The sequence below is a fragment of the Erinaceus europaeus genome, chromosome 1 (assembly GCF_950295315.1).
Source record: "Erinaceus europaeus chromosome 1, mEriEur2.1, whole genome shotgun sequence".
NCBI lineage: Eukaryota > Metazoa > Chordata > Mammalia > Eulipotyphla > Erinaceidae > Erinaceus > Erinaceus europaeus.
The window spans coordinates 69,510,759-69,523,077 of NC_080162.1; positions in this window are offsets into that span (position 1 = coordinate 69,510,759).

Genomic DNA, 12,319 nt, shown 5'->3' on the forward strand with positions numbered 1-12,319 from the left:
CAGCAACCAGGCTTCTCTTATGTCCTTCACACTTACCACCTAGGAGTGTATTCATGCATGCAAATTAGCAGAAAATTGCTACTCCCTGCCCATGTGACCCCTTTCTTTTAAAATCAACTCGTTTGTTTAATAAAAACTGTGTGCATGAAGATTGTTCATTCCTCTTGTTGCTGTTAAGATAATAAATCAATTGCAGTTGTGCTTACCCTTTTCCTCCCAAGACTAATTAATGGTAAATTTAAAATGCTCTCAACATGCTGGGATATATAAACATTTGTACGTATTATTATGTATTGAGAATATAATATCACTTGGGGGAAAATGGGTTCATTTTCTTGGCCGAAGTAAGAGAAAAGATATAATGAATCTATTAGAGACTTGTCTTTTAGCATCCAACATCTAAAATAAGTTGATTGGGAGGGGTGGGGGTTGGCTTTAAGTCCTAAAGCATCAATCCCAATTCCAGACTTCTGAGGGAGATGTGACACGTGGAAGGTGATTAGAAAACTTAAACTGAATTCTATTTCTGGGGGAGGGTAAGGTGGTTTTGAAAAATATCTCCTCAGTTTAACCATTATTATCTCCCTTGGCTCCACACCTACTCCACAACACACACACACACACACACACACACACACACACACACACACACACACACACACACACACACACACACCAGAATAGGAAAAGATGTTTTAAAAACATAATACAAGGGGCCTGGTCAGTGGTGCACTGTGCTAAGTGCACATAGTACAAAGCACAAGGACCCTCACAAGGATCCCGGCTCAAGCCCCTGGCTCCCCATCTGCATGGGGGCTCACTTCACAAGCGGTGGAGCAGGTCTGAAGGTGTCTATCTTTCTCCCTTTCTATCTTCCCTTCCCCTCTCAATTTCTCTGGCCTAACCAAAATATTTTTTTTTAATGATTACAGGAGCAGTGGATTCATAGTGTAGAAACTGAGCTCCAGCAATAAACCTGGAGGAAAAAAAAATACATATAATTCAATTGACTTCTTTTCTTAGGAAAGGAGATTTGAATTCCCAGTGAGAACATGGCTACTTTAAGGTACTCTGCTAATACATGGAGAGCCAAAACATTGCCTCAAGGTCTCACTTGACCTCAGTAACTACACCTGAGTTTGAAAGAAGACAACCTCACTAAAAATGCCCATCAGACCATTTAGGCTCCTGGGAAATATTAATCATGAAGAAGAGATCCACTTTTCTGGAAACAATCTCATCCAAAAGACTTCAAATCCAAGCTCCAGAATTCCAGAGAAACCAGAGAGGATTGCACCAGGACCACTGTAACACATCTGCTTTCCTTTCCCCTATGAAGAGAAATGCCCCCACTGCAAAAAGATCTAACCATGCTTAACTTAAATGCATGTGGTGGCAGTTAAAAGTGATACTAATGGGTTTGGGAGATGGTACAGTGGTTAAAGCACTGGATTCTCAACCAAGAGGTCCTGAGTTCATACCCCAGCAGCCCATGTACCAGACTGATGCCTGGTTCTTTCTCTTTTGCTGCCTATCTTTCTCATGAATAAACAAATTATTTTTAAAAAGTGATATTAATGTAGAGTAGTATATCCTGCACTTTACATTAAATTTTTCATTGTGTTAAAATGAAAGAGAGAAAGAAAGAACAAAAGGAAGAAAAAGAAAGAAAGAAAGAAAGAAAGAAAGAAAGAAAGAAAGAAAGAAAGAAAGAAAGAAAGAGGTAGGGAGGGAGGGAGGGAAAAGAAAGTGATACTAAAGATATATAGGAAAGGTGACCCTGGCCCCGAGAAAAGCTGGTGGGACCAACAGAGACTTGCTCACAGTCAAAGACAAAGCCAGTTGAAGCCACTCAAGGCAGAGGGCCTCGTCCTCATTTAAATTGCTACTGGCTGAATCCAAGCAGTGATCTGAAAACAAACATCAGGGCAACCTCTCTCCTCAGGTCTACCAAGGATAAGCTGGTATGGAGGAAAAATGTGTTTGTTGCTTTCTTAAAATTTTTGGTGGGAGGAATCATTGAGACTTATAATGATCACTGAACAGGGAAACAGGCACCAGGTCACGGCTCGGTTCTGGTTTAAAGTGGGCTAAGTATTGAACCTGGGACCTTTGAGTCTCGGGCACAAGAGTCTGGTGTGCTTCCACTGCATTATCTCCCCAGACCAAACTGTCTCTTCTTGAGGCATTCTCGCTACCTCTCCCTACTTACTATACAAGTCAACCACTTTGATAAACAATAAAATCCCCTGCAGAGGCAGGACTGCCATGGGAGTGCATACATTTAACCAAATCACAGCCCACAGGTTTCTGGTGACCTCAGGCAGAAGTCTCTCTTTTTCTTTCATTAATAAAGGGGGTGGGGTAGGGTGGTAAAACAGCATAATGGTGTACAAAAGATTCTCATGCCTAGGCTCTTAAGTCCCAAATTCAATCCCAAACACCACTATAAAATAGAGCTGAGCAGTGCTCTTAGTCTCTATCTATCTCTATCTCTGAATCTCTCTTTAATTAACAAATAAATATGTTAAAGAGGGGACTGGGAATATAGCCCATTAGCATGGAGCACACTCCACACATGCATGCCTAAGCCCCAAAGGACCCAGGTGCATTCTCTAGCACCACCCTATGCCAGAACTGAGCATTGTTCTAGTCTCTTTTTTTCCCCCCTCTCTCTCCCAATAAAATAAATAAAAGTTTTAAATTTTAAAAGCCTGAACTTGAAACCTACAGTTCATTTAGTCTATAGAATGACTATGGGAAGAAAAGAAGGAAGCCACATACCCCCCCCCCATCCTAGATTAGAAAGAGGTGTAGCTCTTGGGTAAGACTTTACTAGAGTCTTTATGTAGCAACATCAAAACTTTTCTTTTATTTTTTAATCTATAAAATGGAAATATTGACAAGACCATAGGATAAGAAGGGTACAATTCCACACAAATCCCACCACCAGAACTCCCTATTGTGCACTTTTGCTTTAAGGTAAGCTATGGTATATATACACCATGGAATACTATTCAGCTATTAAGAACAGTGAACCCACCTTCTCTGACCCATCTTGGATGGAGCTAGAAGGAATTATGTTAAGTGAGGTAAGTCAGAAAGACAAAGACAAGTATGCGATGATTCTGCTCATAAAAGGAAGTTGAGAAAGAAGAACAGAAAGGGAAGCTCAAAGCAGAATCTGACTGAGTTTGGAGTATGGCACCAAAGTAAAAATCTCTAAAGTGAGGGTGAGGGTAGATGTTCAACTTCACTGTGGGGTGCGGTGGGGGGAGAGTGGAGGGACACAGACCTTTGGTGGTGGAATGGTGTTAATATACACTCCTATTAACTCATAGTCTCACAAATCACTATTTAATTAATACAAGAAGGGAATAACTTAAGGATATATGTGTACATAAGCCCTATCTCATGGGCCCAGGTCTATATCTAGGTCCTGAGGCTTTGTTAGGAAGTGCACCACCTAAAATGGAATTAAGGAGTCCTATGAACTAGGAAAGTTCTCACCATAGTAATGAAGCTAGAGGGTTGACATTCCACAGCTGACGTCTCTAGACACAGTCCAAAGTGAAACATGTCGAGGTGGTACTGGCTGCATTCAATTGGATGAATCAGCAGAGGCAGTATCAATTGGCATGAATTGAAAGAAGCATGCAGGAATGTGAGTTCCACCCCAGAGGTTCCTGTAGTGGGAGAAATATGGGTTTTGTAGAGAATAGGGAAGGCTTCTGCTGTCTTAGGGTTTAAGAAGACAGTAGACAGTTATTGCGATAGACAAATTATTTGGCAGGTGGGTTAACTTTGAAAATCCCATTGTTAGGATTTGCTGTATCATACAATACTTCACCATAATTTATGTCCTTTAATGTTATTTACATATAAATATCTTATGTATCTTATAAAGTGATGCCACCAGTCGTTTCTCTTCTCCCTAAGTTCTGGTCTAAGCTTATAGGTGATTTCATATTTCAAAGAAAAAAATCATTGTTAGAGATGTATTAACAATTTGAGCCCACTGTTAAAATTCAATCTGATTACCAATTTGAAGTCTTAAGTGCTTAGACTGAAGGAATCTATACTCAGACCTATGGTCTATCTTCAAAAAGTTTGAGAAATTCACTCCATTTTCCCCTTCTCATATTAATTAAATAGTGATTTGTGAGACTGTGAGTTAATAGGAGTGTATATTAACACCATCCCCACCACCAAAGGTCTGTTTCCCTCCACTCTCCCCCCACTGCACCCCACAGTGAAGTTGAACATCTACCCTCACCCTCACTTTAGAGATTTTTACTTTGGTGCCATACTCCAAACTCAGTCAGATTCTACTTTGAGTTTCCCTTTCTGTTCTTCTTTCTCAACTTCCTTTTATGAGCAGGATCATCGCATACTTGTCTTTGTCTTTCTGACTTACCTCACTTAATTCCTTCTAGCTCCATCCAAGATGGGTCAGAGAAGGTGGGTTCACTGTTCTTAATAGCTGAGTAGTATTCCATGGTGTATGTATACCATAGCTTTCTCAGACATTCATCTGTTGTTGGGCATCTGGTTTGTCACTTACCATGATTCCTTTTGTTCAATCCAGTTGTAGCAAAAGAGAAAGTGTGATCATTTCTTACAACTGAGCAGTAGTGGTCCAATATATGTCACAACCATCATCTGTTATTGGATATTTGGACTGCTTCCAGATTTGGGCTATTACAATTTGGGTTGTCAGAAAAGTCATGACATATTTTTCTATGCAAAAATGTGTCATGACTTCACACAACTCAATAGCATTGCAATAAACACAGGTGTGCACAGATCTACTCAGATATGGGTTTTTACATTTTTTGGGTAGATATATAGGAGAGGAATTTCAAGGTATCTTTTTTGAGGAAAGGTATCAAAAAGCAATATTTAGTATGAATCAAAGCAATATTTATTGTTAATCAAAACAGTGAAATTTTCAAAGACAGCACAGAAATGCATACCTATGAATAGAATATAAAACCCCAGGTAGGGTCCATGCTCCCAGAGAGATAAAGAATAGGAAAAATTCCAGTGGAGGGGATGGGATAGATAACTCTTGTGGTGGGAAATGTGTGGAATGTTATCGCTCTTATCCTATGGGTTTGTTGATATTTTCTGGGTTTTATTTCTTTAAAAAGTATATATTTCTTTATTATGAAGAGAGAATAAAAAAGGAGGGAGAAGGTAAAAAGAACTGAATCCGCAACCTCTGAGACCTCAAACACATAAATTGATGCTCTGACAGGCTGAACTATCACTCTGGCAAACTTCAGTTAATTATTTCTCTGTCCTATCAACTGTCCTTGATCTTAGAGTGAAGAACAATGGCAGCATTTGAGGAAAGCCATTTTTCTTTTCTCTGATTACAGTTATTTTTCTATCTTCCCCTTTAATACCATAGAGATCTGATACCTTCTTTGCTTTATATTTCAAAACAAGACAGAATGAATGAATAGCTGGAACTTCTGAGCCCCCTTACCTGATGGAGCTGTCTGAGTCCAAGGGAACTCAAGAAGGAGCTGGACCCTCATGACTGGGCCTTTGGAGCTCAACTCAGCAGTTTGCCATTGTGACTTTGTTCCCTTTTTTCAGCCTGCTGTATCCAGGACAAGAAGAAAGCATTTATGTTTTCTTCCAAGAGTGAGGGAGTACAAGGGCAGCATCAATCTAAGAGAAGACAACTCAAACAAAAATGGCTGCCAACCACTACTCACCCACCTCCTGTCACTGTCAGTACAAGTGTCATTTTCACACTATGAAATTACAAAATGTGACAGTAGGACTCCAACAACAATTCATTTCTTGTATGATCTAGGGCAGTTTGGGGTCTGTCATCCATCCCTCAAGAACACACAGAGAGAGAGAGAGAGAACTCTAACAAGATGCAAAGTGGGCAAATAGCCAAAGCTCCTATTCTGGTTGCAATCTGAAGCTAAATTTCTATGTAATGTTTGAATATTCCATAGACACCCCTGCCCTCTCGTCTTCTTAAATAAAGAAATAAGGCCCAGAAAGACACACTGTGCAAAGTTTCTGAGCCTGTTAGTAACACACTGTGGTACAGAACCTGGGTTTGCAGACCCCTGTCGGGCTGCGCGGCAGAGAAGAGAGAGAGGAGATCCAGAGTGAAGAGGAAACACAAATCTTTATTTGCGCTGACACCTCAAAGCTGGGTGCGAGAGAAGCAGGTTGGGCCACGTGAGGTAGCGAAAATGGCCGCCTCAAGCAGTAACCTTTCCTGCATCTAAACACCGAAGTGAAGTGCCGGCAAGAGAGAGAGGTGTGGAAGGAGAAGGGCTTTTATGGGAGCAGCCCTTGCCAGAATGGGAAGGGGGAGGAGTAGCCACAGCACTCCAGGGTAGGATAACAACTCTCATGAGAATGGGAAGGGGGAGGAGCAACCAAAGCACCGCAACCATTGGGGGTGGGGGGATAGACAATGCCCTGAGGGCACAACATGGCGGAACAGGCACTCTGAGAATGTCCCAACTCTCACAGGAACTAGCAATAGCCCGAGGGGACAACATGGCAGATGTGACTGCGTCTGCACAATTTCCCAGCAGACCCCCAGGCTAAAGGCTTCACATTGGGGCACTTACAATCTTACTCTTTCATGAGGGTTAGTTGCAGAGTTAGCATACAGGTCTAGCTAGGCCCAGTCTGTCTTGGTTAAGTGATTTATCAGGAGGTGAGAAGTCAATCTAACTATTCCTTAATAGGAGAATGGATCAATAAAATATTATAAAATGAAATACTATATCGCAGAGAGGTTTGATTTTTTTTTTGTTTATTTACTTGTTGTTATTTCTATATTTTGTAACCTACAGCAAGAAAATGATTGACCACAGTGATACATATCAACCTGGACAGCTGAAAAAGTCCTACTCACTTTTTACCTACAAGACTCATATGTGAATTCTACTCCCTGGAAAAAAAAAAAGTCACTTTTCAGGGTGGGGGAAATAGCATAACGGCTATGCAAACAGACTCTCATGCCTGAGGCTCCAAAGTCCCAGGTTCAACGCCCCCATACCATCATAAGCCAGAGCTGAGCAGTGCCCTGGTGTTTCTCTCTGTGTCTTTCTCTGTCTGCATCTCTCTCAAAAATAAAATAAATAAAATTTTTAAAAAGTCACTTTTCAAGGTCTGATTCTTCCCATTAAGCTGCCATCTCAAGTGGATTTAGGAGCTCTCACAGTCAGCAGTCCTATGCTCCATCCATTCATCCACAGAAGGGATGAGACTACAGGGAAAAAAATATTTATATATATAAATCACCTGGAAACTTTATAAGACAAGATTAAATTGCTTCCAAAGACATGATAGAGCTATAATCCAAACCTCTACTCTTAGGATTTTTATTTCTTTTTTATTAGGGAGGTTAACGGTTTGCAGTAAATATAGTTGTTTGGTACATGTGTAAAATTTATTAGTTTTCTGCAAAACATTTTCACTCCCAGCCTAGGTCCTCCACCATCTTGCACCAGGACATGAACCCATTCTCCCCCCATAGTCCTTTACTTCGGTGCAATACACCAAACTCAGTCCAAATTCCACTTTGTGTTTCCCTTTCTGTCCTTATTTCTCAATTTCTACCTATGAGTGGGATCATCCCATGATCATCCTTCTCTTTCTGGGTGACCTCACTTAACATGATTCCTTCAAGCTCCATCCAAGATGAGGTGAACAATGTGATTTCAACATTCTTAATAGCTGAGTAGTATTCCATTGTGCATATATACTACAACTTATTCAGCCATTCTGCTGTTGTTGGACACCTAGGTTGCTACCAAGTTTTTGTTATTACAAATTGTGCTATTATGAACATAGGTATTCACATAACTTTTTGGATGTGTGTGTGTGTGTTTTATTTATTTGTTTATTTATTTATTTTTACTGGAACACTACTCAGCTCTGGCATATGGTAGTGCAGGGGACTAAATCTGGGATTGTGGAGCCTCAGTCATGAGAGTCTCTTTGCATAACCATTATACTATCTACCCCCACCCTGTGTTTGATTCCTTAGGGTATATCCCAAGGAAAGAAATTGCAAAGTCATAGGGTAGGCCTATTTCTAGCCTTCTGAGAGTTCTCCAGACTACTTTCCACAAGAGTTGAACCAACTTACATTCAACAGACATTAGATACCATGATTATAGTACTCAGAACATTCTAAAACATTTGCAAACAATTCTAGATAGAAATTGAATGTGTTCTAGATGGATGCTGCACCTCCATGACGCCTTGGGGAGAAAATACCAAATAGAAAATTTAGCAGCATGATTCTACTCCAGAGAGAATCCTCTTCTGTTTGTGGATGACATAAAGTCTGAAACTGCCACATCTGATCAACCAGGAAGTGGGTGGCATTAACGCAGACACTCACATGCTGCCAAGGAAGCACATGTTACTCTGACTTGTGAATCTAGAAAGCCTAGAGAGTTCTTTGATGGGTCAAGAGCCAGTTTACTAGTTCCCCCAATGGAGTGTGTATATGCACAGTCTGGGAAATGGGAGAAATCTCAGATAAAGTTTCAAAGGTTACTAAAGTTTAGTAACCTAGTTTAAAAGTAATGAATCTCAGTAAACTTGTTTTGTAACATATGATGTCAAAACAGATTTCCCAACTCAAGTTGCTTTTCTCTTTCTTTTTCTGTTTTTGCTGCCAGTGTTATTGCTGGGGCTCGGTGCCTACAGCACAAATCCACTGCTCCTGGTGGCCATCTTTTCTCCATTGTTGTTGCTCTTACTGTTGTTGCTGCTGTTATTGTTATTGCTGGATTGGACAGAGAAATGGAGAGAGGAGGGGAGCTAGTGAGAGAGAGAGGAAAACAGACAACTGTAGACCTATTCCACCGCTTGTAAAGCAACCCCCATGCAGTTGGGGAGCCAGGGGCTCAAACTGGGATCCTGTGCCAGCCCACACTCTTTGCACCATGTGCGCTTAACCTGGTATGCTACCGCCCAACTCCCTCGAGTAGCTTTTCAAGCCAATAAGATTTTTCTTTTCTAAAATATTAATAATGATAATTAATGTGAGAAAGGGAACTAAAGGATACATACAAAGATGTACATTCACAAGCTGATATACGGGTTCCTTAGCAATTACTTTTGTAACAATGGAACCACATTATACTACATCTAGCCTTTCTCACTCAGTAATACTTGGGAAAATATCTCCAACTTAGTATGACTTATATATATATTTTTTTAAATGGTCTTGGCATAATCTGAAATAGGAATCCTATTGTGGGTTCATGCAGTCTCATCCAGCCTCCATGTTCAACCCAGTGCTCCACAGGATCCTTGACCAGGCCAGGGCCACATTACTCCATACACGTGGCTAGGAATTATGGGTCCTATCTTTTTTTTTTTTTAATAAAAAGGAAACATTGACTAAACCATAGGATAAGAGGGATACAAATTCACACAATTCCCCCCACCAGAACTCTGTATCCCATCCCCTCCCCTGATAGCTTTCCTATTCTTTAACACTCTGGGAGTATGGACCACAATGACTCCCAGGTCATTGTGGGATGCAGAAGGTTGAAGGTCTGGTTTCTGTAATTGCTTCCCTGCTGAACCTGGGCATTGACAGGTTGATCCATACTCCCAGCCTGTCTCTCTCTTTGCCTAGTGGGGAAGGGCTCTGGGGAAACAGAGCTCCAGGACACATTGGTGGGGTTGTCTGTCCAGGGAAGTCTGGTTGGAATCATGCTAGCATCTGGAACCTGGTGGCTGGCAAGAGAGTTAACATACAAAATCAAACAAAGTGTTGACCAGTCATGGACCTAACGGCTGGAATAGTGCAGATGAAGAGTGGGGGGGGGGGGCCTCCATTTTGTAGATAGCTAGTAGGCGTATTTTAGTTAAATTCCAAAAGGCCTGTGGCTATACTAGTTTTTTGGGGTTTTTTTTTGCCCCTGAGCCTGAAATCTGATATGCAGGTGGATCCTAATTATTGTCTGGGGAGATGATGTCATGGCTGGAAAAAGGACCAGAAAGTTGGATCAAAGAAAAGAGTAGCTCCCTAATATGGGATGGGGGTATAAATATTGTTGACTGTAAACCCCATTGATTTTATGTGAGCTGGAGCCCATAATCAGCTTAGTAGCCTATGTGACCTCTGCATACCTCTAGATCTGAGCTCACATATGGGTCCTATCTTATCTCTCCTGGCAAGTGGAGAGTGGGAAGTAGGGAATGCTTATCATTCCTTAATCATCTTCTTCTTCTGCATGAGGTGACGTATGTTACACTTCAGCTAACCAAAACTTCTTCAATAGCAACTTAAAATCTCTAAAATATGCTGTGTATTTCCCTGCCTTACTACATTTTGCTAAGAACTCAGAATCAAACATGTCCTCATCCATGCCACAAATATTTCTTGTGGTCTTTTGTACAAAACTAGTATGATGCATAATGTATAATAGAATGACTGAGGTAATTAAAGAGTGTCAATGGAAGTCAAACGGCTTAGTTTAAAGCCTCAATTCCAAGTTTCTAGCATAGTTTCATAGACAAATTTCCTATCTTCTCAGTACCTCAGATTTCCATGACTCATGGGACTGACATAAGTATTAAATTGGGATAATTCATGTAAAGAGTATAGCACAGTGTCTGGTACATATTAAGTCATAACAAATATTTGAATGTTAATTATTATAATAACCTCCCCCTCCCACACCGTGGCTTTGCAACTATGCAATTGTATCACTCCCAGAGCAATTTTTTTTTTCAGCTACTTGTTAAGGGACAGAAATAGAGAGAAAGGGAGCCAGGCGGTAGTGCAGCGGGTTAAACACAAGTGGTGCAAAGCGCAAGGACCGGCATAAGGATCCCAGTTCAAGCCCCTGGCTCTCCACCCGCAGGGGAGTCAATTCACAGGTGAAGCAGGTCTGCAGGTGTCTGTCTTTGTCTCCCCCTCTCTGTTTTCCCCTCCTCTTTCCATTTCTCTCTGTCCTATCCAACAATCACGACAACCACAATAACTACTGCAAAAAAAAAAAAAAGCAAAAAAAGGGAATAAATAAATAAATATATTTTTTAAAAAAAGAAACTATCAGACGAGAGTTTAATAACCAACATATATAAACAGCTTGCCAAACTCAACAACAAGACAACAAATAACCCCGTCCAAAAATGGGGGGAGGACATGGACAGAATATTCACCACAGAAGAGATCCAAAAGGCTAAGAAACACATGAAAAAATGCTCCAAGTCTCTGATTGTCAGAGAAATGCAAATAAAGACAACAACAAGATACCACTTCACTCCTATGAGAATGTCACACATCAGAAAAGGTAACAACAGCAGCAAATGCTGGAGAGGGTGTGGGCTCAAAGGAACCCTCCTACACTGCTGGTGGGAATGCAAATTGGTCCAACCTCTGTGGAGAACAGTCTGGAGAACTCTCAGAAGGCTAGAAATGGACCTACCCCATGATCCTGCAATTCCTCTCCTGGGGATATATCCTAAGGAACCCAACACATCCATCCAAAAAGAGCTGTGTACACATATGTTCTTAGCAGCACAATTTGTAGTAGCCAAAACCTGGAAGCAACCCAGGTGTCCAACAACAGATGAGTGGCTGAGCAAGTTGTGGTATATATACACAATGGAATACTACTCAGCTGTAAAAAAATGGTGACTTCACCGTTTTCAGCCAATCTTGGATGGACCCTGAAAAATTCATGTTAAGTGAAATAAGTCAGAAACAGAAGGATGAATATGGATGATCTCACTCTCAGGCAGAAGTTGAAAACAAGATCAGAAAAAAAAAAAAAGTAGAACCTGAAATGGAATTGGCGTATCGCACCAAAGTAAAAGACTCTGGGGTGGGTGGATGGGGAGAATACAGGTCCATGAAGGATGACAGAGGATCTAGTGGGGGTTGTATTGTTATATGGGAAACTGGGGAATGTTATGCATGTATAAACTATTGTATTTACTGTTGGATGTAAAACATTAATTCCCCAGTAAGAAATTAAAAAAAGGAGAAATTTAGAGAGAATATGTACTTTCCAACTAGACAAATACAATTTATGCAAAAAGAAATAAAGATTCACATATTGTAGCAGCCATTATTATTTCACTGTTTTACATTCACTCAAGGTCCTTAATAGGTCTGTAAAGCCATTCTAAAATGTCTACACTGGAAAGAATTATTTTTCTTTTATTTTTTTATAAAGGGTTGTCTTTTTTTTTAAAAAAAGAAAGAAAGAGAGAGAGAGAGAGAAAGGGAGGACAGTACTACAGCACCACTCATAAAGCTTCCCCTTTGCTCTGTGCTCAAATGTACATA